We start from the raw sequence: 14063 nt of genomic DNA, 5'->3' as shown, positions 1-14063 counted from the left end.
TATATATTTAGTAAAAGTTCCACGAGACTATATCCTGAAATCCATTGACTATATTTTTTTCTATCTGCCCCCAAGCATTTATGTTCCAACCAATTTTAGGTTTGCGGAATATTTGTGTCAGAGACTTGTGGAAAAGTATATTTCTCGTCCTTCAAATTATTTTTATAGTATTTAATTTATATGTTAACATTAAATATAGCACAAATATATACAAACCAACCCGTATTCCACTGTACTTTAAGTAACTATAAAAATATGTTACCTTACTCTCCAATATTATATGTGTGCATGTATTGTTATTTTGCAATACACTGGGAAATTCTGCCATTTTTAATCTGTTAAAATCTAAGAATTTAATTAGCAAAGTAGATTAACACACTCTGCCTCTAGGACCTACCAATTCTGTGCACTAGACCCTTTTCCCATGAAAGGTACCAGGTTGATATTTTCATGGGCAGCCAATAAATGTTGTTTCCAGCCTGACACTGGTAATAACTCTCCAGGTTTTAGTTTAAAAACAAGTTTATCATCTTGGCTTTCCATCCTTGAAAATAGGTTGTTAAAGTGAAAAATCTAAAGGATCTTTATAGCTCCACTTCCCTCAACTACCTTTATACTAATATTAATTTATTTTAATTCAATGCCATATTAAACTTCTCTTGTACATGATTTGTTCACCACCAAATTACAATACTTTCTAGACTGCTAAGACAGCCACAATTCAGAGGCCACACCCAAGTGCTTAAGGACATTTTGTGTCAAAATAGAACCTGGAGAAATTCCAGCTGGTGGACATCCCATGAGGTATATATATCTTAGAAGTAAAGTAGTTATCTACTACTTTATGGACTTCTGCACAATACAGCTAGACATAATAAATTCAGATAAAAGGCCGCCATAGATAACATTTCTAGAGAACTACTCACAGAACCCCTACAATCTATAGCACGTAAGCTGAGCATACAAGTAGGTTATTAGGCATAATCTCTACAATTTTAAGTTAAGTGCCCACAGGATCTTAGATGAATAGATGGTGGGCTTAGCAGTTCGGGATGCATTTTACAAGGTGCTGCAGTATTAGAGGCTTAATAATAAACCTTTTCTAAAAGAATCAAATATTATTTATTCTTTGCCACCCAAGCTAAAAAACTTATCAGATTATTCAATGGAGAGTCACACAGTCTGACCATTTTCCAATACTCAGGAACATGCTTTAAATTCTTGCAAAATTCTACTTATTTTGGTTGACTGAGAGCTAGTTTAATTATGTAACTTTAGAATCTTCACAATCATTTGCTAGGAAAATAGACATTTGGAAACTGGGATTCTAGCTGTATACCTAACGGTGCTTCAAAATCTCTCTAAGATTTCCTTTATATATCAAATTAGAATAATGAGGATGATTTTTATTGTGCTTTCCATTTCTATTAACAATGGAGGTGTGTGTGTATGTCTCTGTATGTGTATACATATATATACAAAACTACCAGTATTCTAATGTAGTTTAAATATGTATAAAAATTATTTATATATACACACACACTTCCCTCTGACTAGTTTATAAAGAAAACATTTCAAAATAAAATTAAAGAAACATGCTTTGATTAAATATATTTCCATTTTTAAAAATAACAAAAGATAAACTGACATTGGATTATAAAAAATAATGATCCAAAAAGTTGGGCAAAGCCAATCAGTAAAAGAAAGAATAGTTATTGATTCTATTACTTTGTTCTTTTACTTTAAGCAATAAAAAAAAAAAAAAACTAGGCCAGGTACACTGGCTCACACCTGTAATCCCAGCTACTCGGGAGGCTGAGACAGAAGAGCTGCTTGAACCGGGGAGGCAGAGGTTGCAGTGAGCCAAGGTTATGCCACTGCACTCCAACCTGGGTGACAGAGCGAGACTCATCTCTAAAAACAAAAAGAGAAAGAAAAGGGAAAGAAACTGAAACATATAAAATGTATATATTAGAGACTGTCATTGTTACTTAAGAAAAAATCAGAATATAAATGTTTGTCTATAGTATCTCATTTCTCAGGGAAAATGAATGAATATGGCATTTAGTGCTTTATTGTTATTTTATATTATAGAACTTTATATTAAAAATTAAAAGAAACAGACACTGAGAGTTTCTTTTGTTTTCAATGGGCCCTAACATTATGTATGGTGGCGAATCAGAAATGTAATGTTAGCTACTTTGTCGCCAATCTACATAATACAGATTACAGTGCTTTTTTTTCTCCTTTCACATACAAAGGCAAAAGAAAAAAAAGTGCTTTTTGTTTACCAAGACACAAAAGTTAAAAGCATGTACATAAATTACCAATTATATTAAATTAATATTAATACTTAATGATTAGTAATTTTTATACTGGGGCACGTGTAATAAATCAGATGTTTTTCAAGTCTCAAGATACTTTTCTCAAATATAATTCCTTGAAAAACAATGAAAATAGTTTCTATATGCATATACAATGTGCTACTGAATATACATGCAGTTTTACAATGACACTACCAAGTCATGTTCTTTGTAACAATGTTAGCTTTTCTGCACCATTTCTATCAGCATGGATGCTGAACTGTTCACCACCTGACCCTTGACTAATTGAGGTGCTGCTAAGTAGCATACTCAGGGCTTTCCTTCAACTATGCTGCAGTGTCAGTGAGCAAGTTTCCACTAACCAACGATAGCTTGGCCTAATTGGTGACAACTGTAGATTTTCAGATTTTGGACATAAAGTGTTGAAGAAAGAGAAGGCTAGAAATGTTTTGAGTGTGTTCTTCCATATAGATCTAAGGATTTCTTAAGCAAATAAATAACCAGCCAAATTTATAAGTAAATAAATAGAGAAATAAGCTTAACGCATACTTGATAAACTATTTGCTACTTAGGAGTAAAAATCTTAACCTTAGTCTCTAGAGGTCATGGAAAAGAACAGCTTTGCTCAGATTCCAGCTCCAGTCACAGAATAAAATGTACATCTGCATGCCTAAAATAAATATAAATATATACATATGTACACATAATTTTTGAAAAGAAACTATGAAATCTCACTGCTAAAGAGACTGCTGAAATATGTACTAAAAATGTGAGCTTGAATTTTCCAAGTGACTAGTACCACGCATAGTCATGCTGACTTTGTAGGAGGCAAATCTCTTTTACAGAATTTTATGAACCTGAAACTGCAGGATAAATAATAGACAAGTCAATTTTTATTCTTGAACTCTTGTGTTACATCAAAGAATAATCAAAAGCATATTTTGAATTATGAGACTATAATATTTTATACCAGGGTTCTACTGGCCACATAAGCCACTTGTTTTCATTATAACAACCTTCTATGTAATTACAGTCTGATGATTTAGAATAGCTTATTAAATATTTGATATCATTCGTCATTCACAACCATTTTAATTCTGACCATTGTCTAGATGGATAGATCAGGGAGGAGAGTTGAGATGTAAAACTAAAACCATGTTAAACACTTAAGATCACTGTAAGAGATCAGTGTAAGGAAGCACTGTAAGAGCTTCAAAAAAAGCACGAGACTTCCTGTACAAAACATTTGTAAATGGTAAATCTGACTATAAATTCTCTACAGTGCAACGTTTGTTTGTGGGTTGTGCCTGTACAAATTGGAGTCATCAAGGATGCAATATATCTCTCTGAAACTCAGTTTTCTTTCTGTAAAACGAGGATGCTAATTTCACAATATATAAAATTCAGTCTAGCTAGCTCTGGTATTCTGGTGTAAAATCTAGATACACAATCCAGAAATCAAATAGGCTCTTGCAAGAAAACACTACCTTCATTTCTGTGCACGTGAAAATACCTATTACTTCAAGAGAAGGATACTGAGATTTCTTCCTTTCAGAGCTATCTCCTTAAGGAAGGGAATAAATATGAATCACCAAACACATGATCTTTCCCAAAATCTTGAACCTAATTCTCAGGGGGTAATTTATTCATCTCTACAGTGCTTTCCAAATAGTTATTTAACTGGATGAATATTTCTTCTTCCACCTTTTTTTTTTTTTCAACAGAAATTAGATTTCTAGTTCCTAAGCCAAGATTTTAGGATCTGCATGAAGAATATTGTGCTTTTTCTTGGCAAACATGGCACATGAAAAAACATTTCCTCTGTCTGCTTAAATGAAAGCATGAAGCATCAGAAATTGAAACAAACTCTATACATTTGTTATAATTTAAAACTTTCAATTAGTTTTAGGTACCAACTAAAGATCCTTCATATAAAAAACCCTCCAAAATAATAAACAAGTGTCCTATGAATACAAAAGGTATACTTAGAAATTCTATCACTTTTTAAAGTTTATCTTTGACTGTTTTATCAAGTAAAACTTCTTATAGTGTTATAATTAAAGTAAGCATGAATATATACATTATATGTAGAAATCTTTAGAGTTTTTATAATATAGAATTCACAAACCTTAAAATATTTAAAAGTTAATTTATTTACTCCATGTTTATTGAACATCCCTATATTTTATTTCATTTTGATAATGTCATGTTTTTAAGTTGGATAAATAAATCAAGGAACTTTTGTACCATGTATTATCTGCATGCAAAATTTTCAGATTCCTTAGTAATTTTTATGATTATAAAGCATATTTTCACATTTGCTTAAGCATTTTTAGTTTGGCCAAATGGTGTGCTTTTATCATCTCCTGCATCTAGTTGGTTTGGTTTGTCCATTTCCAAAAGTATCTCTTCCATGAAGGTGCAAGCTTAAACAGACTTTGGAATAGTAGAATATTAGGAAGATGTTTTAATAAACCCTGAGAGACTTCAATTCAGGATATTTGTTCTATAAGATGGTCAAAATATTTAAGACCAGTTCCAACTTAGTTTTGTTTCAATATTTTATGTACAAAATATTTTATTTAAATGCTATCTTATCAAATAGGCATTTCATTAAATTATTTAAGTGATTTGTCATTTGGAGCTTGATATCATAGAAACAATGTTTATTTAAACAGAAATACATATCAAACATTACCATGATTATGGGACAAATAAGATCCAACAAACAGATATTCAGAAAATATATAGCAAGCTCTGCATGAAGCAAATAAATCTGTAATATACAATAAAATGCAGCTATCTCTTTACAGAAGCACTTTCTTTTATTGCAGACATATTGACTAATCCATTTCTATTTTGTTCTGTATGCTTATAGCCCTTTATGTTTGTCCCAAAATTGTTAAGTGCATACTGGCAGACATCCATCAGTTCATTCAGGCCTCCCTGAAATGACTCTCAAAGGCTATCTCTAGACTTTATGCAGAAAGTAATTTTATTTTTTAAAGGAATGATGATGCTATAGCCATAGAACACCTCTTCAGATATCTTTGTAAGATAAGAATCATTTTCCATCAAAACAGATGTGACTATTTTCAACGTACTCACTCAATCTGGCTCACTAATAAATTTTTTTTCACCTTCTTCTGCTGTCAAGGATAATTACAAATGATATTGGAGAATGACCTCCATCTTTTCTCAAGAAACAGCAGAGTGTCAGGACAGGATGTTTTACATTTGTTGGTGGAAGGAAAATTGGAAAAGGACAGCCCTTGAGAAAGTTTGTGAATTAAGTCATTTGCCTTTTTCCTGGTACCACTGGATTCTTTCTCTGCCAATTTCTAGACACCGAAACTTTCCACACAACTTTTTACTCTTGCCTCTTTGGGTAACTTTCATCATTGAAAATATCTGATGCATTGTTAGATAATAATTGGCACATTATTTCAGACCAGAACAATAATGGCATAACTTTAGCCCTGTGATTGGTTGGCAAAAGATATATTTTCTTGTGAAAAATTCTCGGTAAAATATGTGGTTAACATATGCTGAAGGACACCTCTCGATTGGCCAGGTTTATGGCTGGAAAAAAACTGAATTAAATGTGTTGATAAGCTTTAAAAGCTGTACCATTTTATTACCTGTCCTACTATTACACCATTTACTTTTTGATGAATATTTTGGGTAATAAAATATGGATGAATTGCATATCTCTGATTATATATACAGGCATAAATACACCACATCAGAAATAGATAATATATGCATGTGTGTTTCTGAATCTTTGGTGTTATTTTCTTTAAATGTACAAGGATGGTCTGCAAAGACTGATTCATTTATTGGCATTAACACTTTGGTCCAAATCACTTTTTTTTTTTTTTTTTTTTTTTCTGAGGCGGAGTCTGTCGCCCAGACTGGAGTGCAGTGGCGCGATCTTGGCTCACTGCAAGCTCTGCCTCCCGGGTTCACGCCATTCTCCTGCCTCAGCCTCCTCATCCGGCTAGTTTTTCATATTTTTTAGTAGAGACGGGGTTTCACCATGCTAGCCAGGATGGTTTCGATCTCCTGACCTCGTGATCCGCCTGTCTCAGCCTCCCAAAGTGCTGGGATTACAGGCTTGAGCCACCGCACCCGGCCCCAAATCACCTTTTTTATAGTTTCCAAGTATCCCATCTGACCTTAGTGACAACTCATTTTAAAAAATGATGAACATTATGCTGTGTTTCGTATTAGAAGTGTGGATGCAAAAAGCATATTACAAAGGATGAAAAAGGTAACTACATGTTGCAATCTATTTCTTATGTAGGTCATTCTCTTTGATCCTCACTTGAAAGCATTACCATTTCCAGGAGATGTTGCAAAAAATAAAAAGCAATTACTACCACATCTCAGTTAGAGGAGCTTATAGTATTAAGGGTTCATCACATTTTTCACTCTTCCTCTTTTCCCATCTGAAAAATAGTGTTACATGGTCTCAGGCCAAGAAGTTGCGATTTTACTTTTCCATTAGGATTTTTTTCTTTAGCCTTAAAAGAAATTCAACTTGGGAGTAGGACTTTTTAAAAGAGTACTAAAAAATAAAGAATGGATACTCACCCTTTTACTGAACAAGAAACTGTAATAGACGATGCTCAGTCTTTCAATACCATCACCGAATACTAAAATGGCGTTACTACTTCAGTAAAAAGTTTACATTATCCACAGTAGTTTTCCAATTTAAGAAAAGGTTCACAAAACTTGAAATTCAGCAAATTTAGACTATATGAATACCCCAAATTTGAATATATATGTGTGTATGTGTATAGATATATATATGAGGCAAATGGAAGATTTCACCAACCTAAATAAAAGCTATGAATCCAAATGGCTTAATTCAAATTATTAAGTTATAGTAAAATAATGTTAACATTATATATAATTTTAACATTCAAAATAATTTCTGCTCTATTTTACAGATTTACTCTTTAGGGAAGGCAGAACCGTGTTATTAATATTTTATTAAAAGGAAGCAGGAGCAGCAGTGGCAAGAATTTTCAAAGTTGCCAAGCTGGAGTGAATGGCAGGATTAAAAGTAGACATTTGTCTCTTGAAACATAAACCATTAAATACACTATATTATGCCTAGAAAAATTAATTAATTAATTGCTTCAATAACCAAAATTGGGAACATAATTTTGTTAGATCGACTTATGATAGGCTTGTATTTACTTGTATTTTACAAGTACCAGAGCTTTGTCGGTTATTTTGAGACTTGAGACTTCATTTGGAAATCTGACAAGTAATCTGGAAATATTTTGGTCTTAATTCTTTTAAAAGAAATCTAAAAGAAAAAAGAAAAGAGATTTGAGAATTATATCTCTCTCCTCAAAGCACCTGATACTTATATCCAATTCTTTGATGGCATTTTCTAACAGTTATGAACCAACTGCAAATATTTTCTTCATATAGAATTGATTGCAAACAATTTATATTTTAAGCTGGTTATGTTAATTTTTAATTTTAAGCTTGGTTAATTTTTAATTCATGCAACTTAAAATATTATACTTGGAGAAACTCCCTCTATATTATTCATTTATGTATCCCATTTTGAATGCATTCATAAGCCTTTATGATTTCCTGTTATTGAATCTAAGACTGAGTAAAAACTCATATACCAATTTTTTAATGACCAAATTAATTGAGATATTATATATGAAAATATGTAGCTCATTATAAGTGTTGAATATCACCTTCCCTATTCACAAGGGCAGACTGCCAATTTCCTTTATAAGTGATAACAATGGTAGGTCACGAAGTACTAGTACATTAAGGGATTTTAATTTTTTTGTGGGGGAAGGGCGGGGTTGCGGGGCAAACGTGGGGAGGGGAACAGGGTCTCACTTTGTCACTCAGGCTGGAGCTTAGTAGTGTAATCTCAGCTCACTGCAGCCTCGACCTCCTGGGCTCAAGGGATTCTCCCACCACAGTCCCCCTCCAAGTAGCTGGGACCACGGTCACAAAGCACCATGCCTGATTAATTTTTTCCTATTTTTTTGTAGAGGTGGGGTTTTGGCATGTTACCCAGGCTGGTCTCGAACTCCTGAGCTCAAGCAATCTGCCCACCTCTGCCTCCCAAAGTTTTAAGATTATAGAAATGCACACCATGCCCAGCCTAGGAACTTAATTTTAAGTGTTCATCTTCAATGTTAACTTCATTTATGGAAATACTAAGCTTGATATCACTACCTACAGCTTTTCCTGGCACATAGAGAGTGCTCAATTATCTGTCGACATCAGCAGATGATATGAACTGAAAGATGTCAGCACATTTCTTACTCGATTTTTTTCATTTCTAACTGCTATAATCCTTTCTAAGGTAGGCATTAAATGAAGTGGCACATCAGAGTACTATATTATGTGCTCTGAAAGTAGAACCAAAATAGAGGACTAACAGCCTTTATTTTTTATTTGTCCTCAGATATGCCATGTGTTAGACTTAGAAAGTTAAAAAAAAATCATAATGAATGGCAAATTCTGGATTTGGAGAGATCTGTTTGACATCAATCATGAGGTGTTAATCATTATGTTATATTATTTTATAAATGATCTTACATAGGTTAAAAAAAAAAAAAAACTATGAAAACTGATGGGATCTGCCTTCACAACAAACCAGTAAACCAGTGTCCAATCATTCCCATTATAGGCATGGACAGACAAATCTGAGTGCATCATCTTACCAGGAAGTAAGTCAGGGAAGGAAGCCAACAATTTCTGTTTTCTTTTTTTTTTTTTTTGAGACTGAGTCTCGCTCTGTCACCCAGGTTGGAGTGCAGTGGCCGGATCTCAGCTCACTGCCAACTCCGCCTCCCGGGTTTACGCCATTCTCCTGCCTCAGCCTCCCAAGTAGCTGGGACTACAGGCGCCCACCACCACGCCCGGCTAGTTTTTTGTATTGTTTTAGTAGAGACAGGGTTTCACCGTGTTAGCCAGGATGGTCTCGATCTCCTGACCTCGTGATCCGCCCATCTTGGCCTCCCAAAGTGCTGGGATTACAGGCTTGAGCCACCACGCCCGGCCCTAAAGCCAACAATTTCTATTAAACATTCCTGGAAGTCAAGAATATTGTTTTTCATCCACTACCCACTCTTTTGGGATCATTAATATTTTCTAAATCAATAAAGCATATATTTGAATATTTTAAGGAAGGAGACACTTATACAAGTCATATAACCAATGGTTTGCCCATCATAAAGTCCTTCATGGAAAAATTAGTAAAATCTCCAAGAGAATCAACATGTATCTCTAGCTAAGACCAAGGTTACTGCTGTCCAAATCACTGGGGAGGAAGGGAAAGTTTGTCTATTTTGAGCACATTGATCCAATACTGGAAACAAGCTCCAAATTCATTATATATTAATATATCAAGTTTAATATGATGAATATGTTAAAAATGTGAAAAGAAATATCTTAGTCTTATACCCTTAGGGGAGATTAATTAAAATTGATTTAATATTTTATAACAGTTCAAGCTAAAGTGACTTATGGTTAGTATAATAGAAATGGCTATTTTAGCTCAAAAGCAAGCCCACTTGAAAGTAAACTTTACATGTAAACAGAATTAGGAGAAAACAACTTAGTGATCAACAGAAATCTTTTCTAGTTTAGTGATCAACAGAAATCTTTTTGTCTATGAAACACGAAGTAGAGAAATATGAATTTTAGAATATCCCTTGGTTTCATACAAATTTGACTCAAGCTACATATTTTTATCAAATAGAGATTAATAATCTTGCCACTTGGGAGTCATGACCAGTGACACTGTGACAAAATTTAAAAGGAACACAAAGGTAGATAACAGTTTCCTTCTTAAATATCCTTTTCTTCTCGATTGGATCAGAAACTTCATATTTCAAAGATCAACTGGTATACTTATTTGTACTGCATCTCTACTAATTTAGTTTCCATGGAATAAATATCCATATGCTATAACCAGAAACCATAATAGCATATAATTTATAAGATGAAGATGGAAGATTTCACCAATCTAAATAACAGTATGAATCCAAATGGCAATTTTTTTAAATCAGAGTTAAGCCAGATTTTTTTTTTCCTCATGATAATTGAAACACAGGTTTAATGTACTTCTATATTATTTTTAAAACATAAAACTTACAATGAATCTGGGGAAAAACTGCAGATTTATGAATTCTTATCTCATCTAGAATTCCAGCCCTGCTTTGCAATCACCAATCCTTTATTATATCTCCCTTTCTGATATGCAAGTGTGGACAGATCTCTGGACTCGAATTTAACATTACATTTGTTTTTGCTCTTCTCTTTTAGGTTGTTTTTCAATCTCTCTTACTAGATCTTCTTTTATATCCAGAGTTTTACATTTTTCATTTCCCATTATTCTGGAATTGGAACTATTTTTTTCTTCTGCATGTTCTTCCCAAAGTATACCAAGGTAGTGGCTTCACTTAACCTCCCAAATCCATATTGGCACATCAGCATCTCTATTACATACCATCTTTATTTATTTATTTTAATTAATTATTATTATTATTATTATTTGTTGAGATGGAGTCTTGCTCATCACCCAGACTGGAGTGCAGTGGCACGATCTCGGCTCACTGCAACCTCTGCCTCCTGGGTTCAGGCGATTCTCCTTCCTCAGCCTCGGAGTAGGCCGGACCACAGGCGTGTGCCACCACGCCTGGCTAATTTTTGTCTTTTTAGTAGAGACGGGGTTTCATCATGTTGGCCAGGCTGATCTGGAACCCCTGACCTCAGGTGATCCACCCGCCTTGATCTCCCAAAGTGCTGGGATTACAGGCGTTAGCCACCGCACCCAGACCATCTTTATTTTTTTTGATAGTAATTATAGCTAACATTTCTTGGGCACTTACTCTGTGCCAAACCTATGTGGAATGTTTGACATGCATTAACTCATTTAATATTTCTATGTATTTATGTATTTATTTATTATTTGTACAAACATATGGGATGCATGTCAAATTTTGTTGCAGTATATAATGTCTAGTGACCAAATCAGGGTAGTTAGAGTGCCCATCTCCTGAATACAATATATTTTTGTTAAACTACAGTCACCCTACTCTGCTATCAAACATTGAATTTATTACATCTTACTATATGTTTGTACCTTTTAACCTACTTATCTTCTTCCCTCCTGCCCCTTATTCACCCTTCCCAGTCTCTTTTCTCCATCTTTCCACTTTCTGCCTCCATGTGATCAGATTTTTTAGCTCCCACAAATAAGTGAGAAAATATGGTATTTGTCTTTTTGTGCCTGGTTTATTTCACTTACAATAATGACTTTCAGTTACACTAATGTTGCCACAAATGACATAATTTCATTCTTTTTTGTGACTGAAGAGTATTCTAATATGTACACATACATTTTCTTTATTGATTCATGTGTTTCTGGGAACTTATAATTGAAACGCAGGTTTAATGTGAAAGATGTGATTCCACATCTTTCCTATTGTGAATAGTGCTGCAAAAAACATATGAGTGCAGATATTCTTTAATATATTAATTTGTTTTTCTTTGGATAGATAACCACTAGTGGGATTGCTGGATTTAATTGTAGTTCTCTTTTTAGCTTTTTGAGTAATCTCTATACTGTTTTCACTAGTGGTTTTACTAGTCTACATTACCACTACAGCCTGGCTAAAATAGTTAAACCCTGTCTCTAAAAAATAAAAAATAAAACAAACAAGCAATAAAGAGATAACTAAGAAAAGCTCTTATCTGGGGGGAACCTCACCCTCGATATTTAACGTGGGTTCTTTTCTATTTCCTAGGTGTCTCGGCTGGTTTGAGAAATAAAGGGAAAGAGCCCACGAGAGAGAAATTTAAAGGTGGGTGTCCAGAGGAGACATCAGAGGGCGGCAGGATCCGTGATGTTTCCCAGCCGTAAAACCAGCAAGTTTTTATTAGCGGTTTTCAAAAGGGGAGGGAGTGCACGAACAGGGTGTGGGTCACAGAGATCACATACTTCACAAGGTAATAAAATATCACAAAGCAAGTGGAGGCAAGGCGAGATAACAGGACTACAGGATGGGGTGAAATTAAAATTGCTAATGAAGTTTCGTGCACACATTGTCGTTGATAACATCTTTTCAGGAAACAGGGTTTGAGAGCAGACAACCTGTCTGACCAAAATTTATTAGGCAGGAATTTCCTCATCCTAATAAGCCTGGGAGCACTACAGGAGACCAGGGCTTATTTCATCCCTTTGGCTTCGACCATAAAAGAGGGGTCGTCTATAAGCCTACCTTCCGGGCGCATTCTCTTTCTCAGGGATGTTCCTTGCTGAGAAAAAGAATTCAGCGATATTTCTCCTATTTGCTTTTGAAAGAGGAGAAATATAGCTCTGTTCCTCTGGCTCACTGGCGGCCAGTTCAAAGTTACCTCTCTTGTTCCCCGGACATCACTGCTATCCTCTTCTTTCTTAAGATGCCCAGATTTCATATTGTTCAAACACACGTGCTCTCCAAACAATTTGTGCAGTTGACACAATCATCACAGGGTCTTGAGGTGACAATCATCCTCCTCAGCTTACGAAGATGACCGGATTAAGAGATTAAAGTAAAGACAGGCATAGGAAATCACAAGGATATTGACTGGGGAAGTGATAAGTGTCCATGAAATCTTCACAATTTATGTTCAGAGATTACAGTAAAGACAGGTGTAAGAAATTATAAAAGTATTAATTTGGGGAACTAATAAATGTCCATGAAATCTTCACAATTTATATTCTTCTGCCGCGGCTTCAGTCAGTCCCTCCATTCGGAGTCCCTGACTTCCTGCAACAAGCTCTAAACTGTAACTTCCCTTCACAATTCTTAACTTTGTTGCTTTTATTTATCTTATTATACTGTGTCTTAAAAAGTTGTTATAGTTAATATTTTTGATAGGTTCATATTTTAGTCTTTTTACTCAAGATACATGTAGTTTGCATACCACAATTACAGTATTATTGTATTGTGTTTTTCTGTGTACTTACTATTACCAGTGAGTTTTATACCTTTAGATGCTTTTTCTTTTCTCATTAATATCCTCTTCTTTCAAATCTGAGAGCTCTCTAGAATTTCTTGTAGAAAATGTCTGGAGTTGAAATTTCTCAGCTTTTGTTTTCTGGAAAAGTCTGATTTCTCATTCATATTTGAAGAATATTATGTTGGATGTAATATTCCAGGTTAAAGTTTTTTTTTCTTTTGTCATTTTAAATATACCATGCCACTCCCTCCTAGCTGTAAGATTCCCACTGAGAAATCTGCTTTCAACTGTATTGGAGTTCCTTTATATGCTATTTTTTTCTTCTGCTGCATTTGGGATTCTTCCTCTATTCTTGACCTATTGTAATGGATTATTAAAGATTTTGAAGTAGTTTTATTTTTATTTTTTATTTTTCTAGATGGAGTTTCACTCTTGTTGCCCAGGCTGGAGTGGAGTGGCGCTATCTCAGCTCACCAAAACCTCCGCCTCCCAGGTTCAAGTGATTCTGCCTCAGCCTCCCGAGTAGCTAGGACTACAGGCCCACGCCACTGCACCCAACTAATGTTTTGTATTTTTAGTAGAGATGGGGTTTCACCATGTTGGCCAGGCTGGTCTTGAACTCCTGACCTCAGGTGATCTACCCACCTCTGCCTCCCAAAGTTTTAAGATTATAGAAATGCACACCATGCCCAGCCTAGGAACTTAATTTTAAGTGTTCATCTTCAATGTTAACTT

The sequence above is a fragment of the Colobus angolensis genome, unplaced genomic scaffold, assembly GCF_000951035.1.
Source record: "Colobus angolensis palliatus isolate OR3802 unplaced genomic scaffold, Cang.pa_1.0 Scaffold145, whole genome shotgun sequence".
Lineage (NCBI taxonomy): Eukaryota > Metazoa > Chordata > Mammalia > Primates > Cercopithecidae > Colobus > Colobus angolensis.
The sequence above is the reverse complement of the archived record's forward strand: the minus strand, read 5'-3'. Positions refer to the sequence as shown.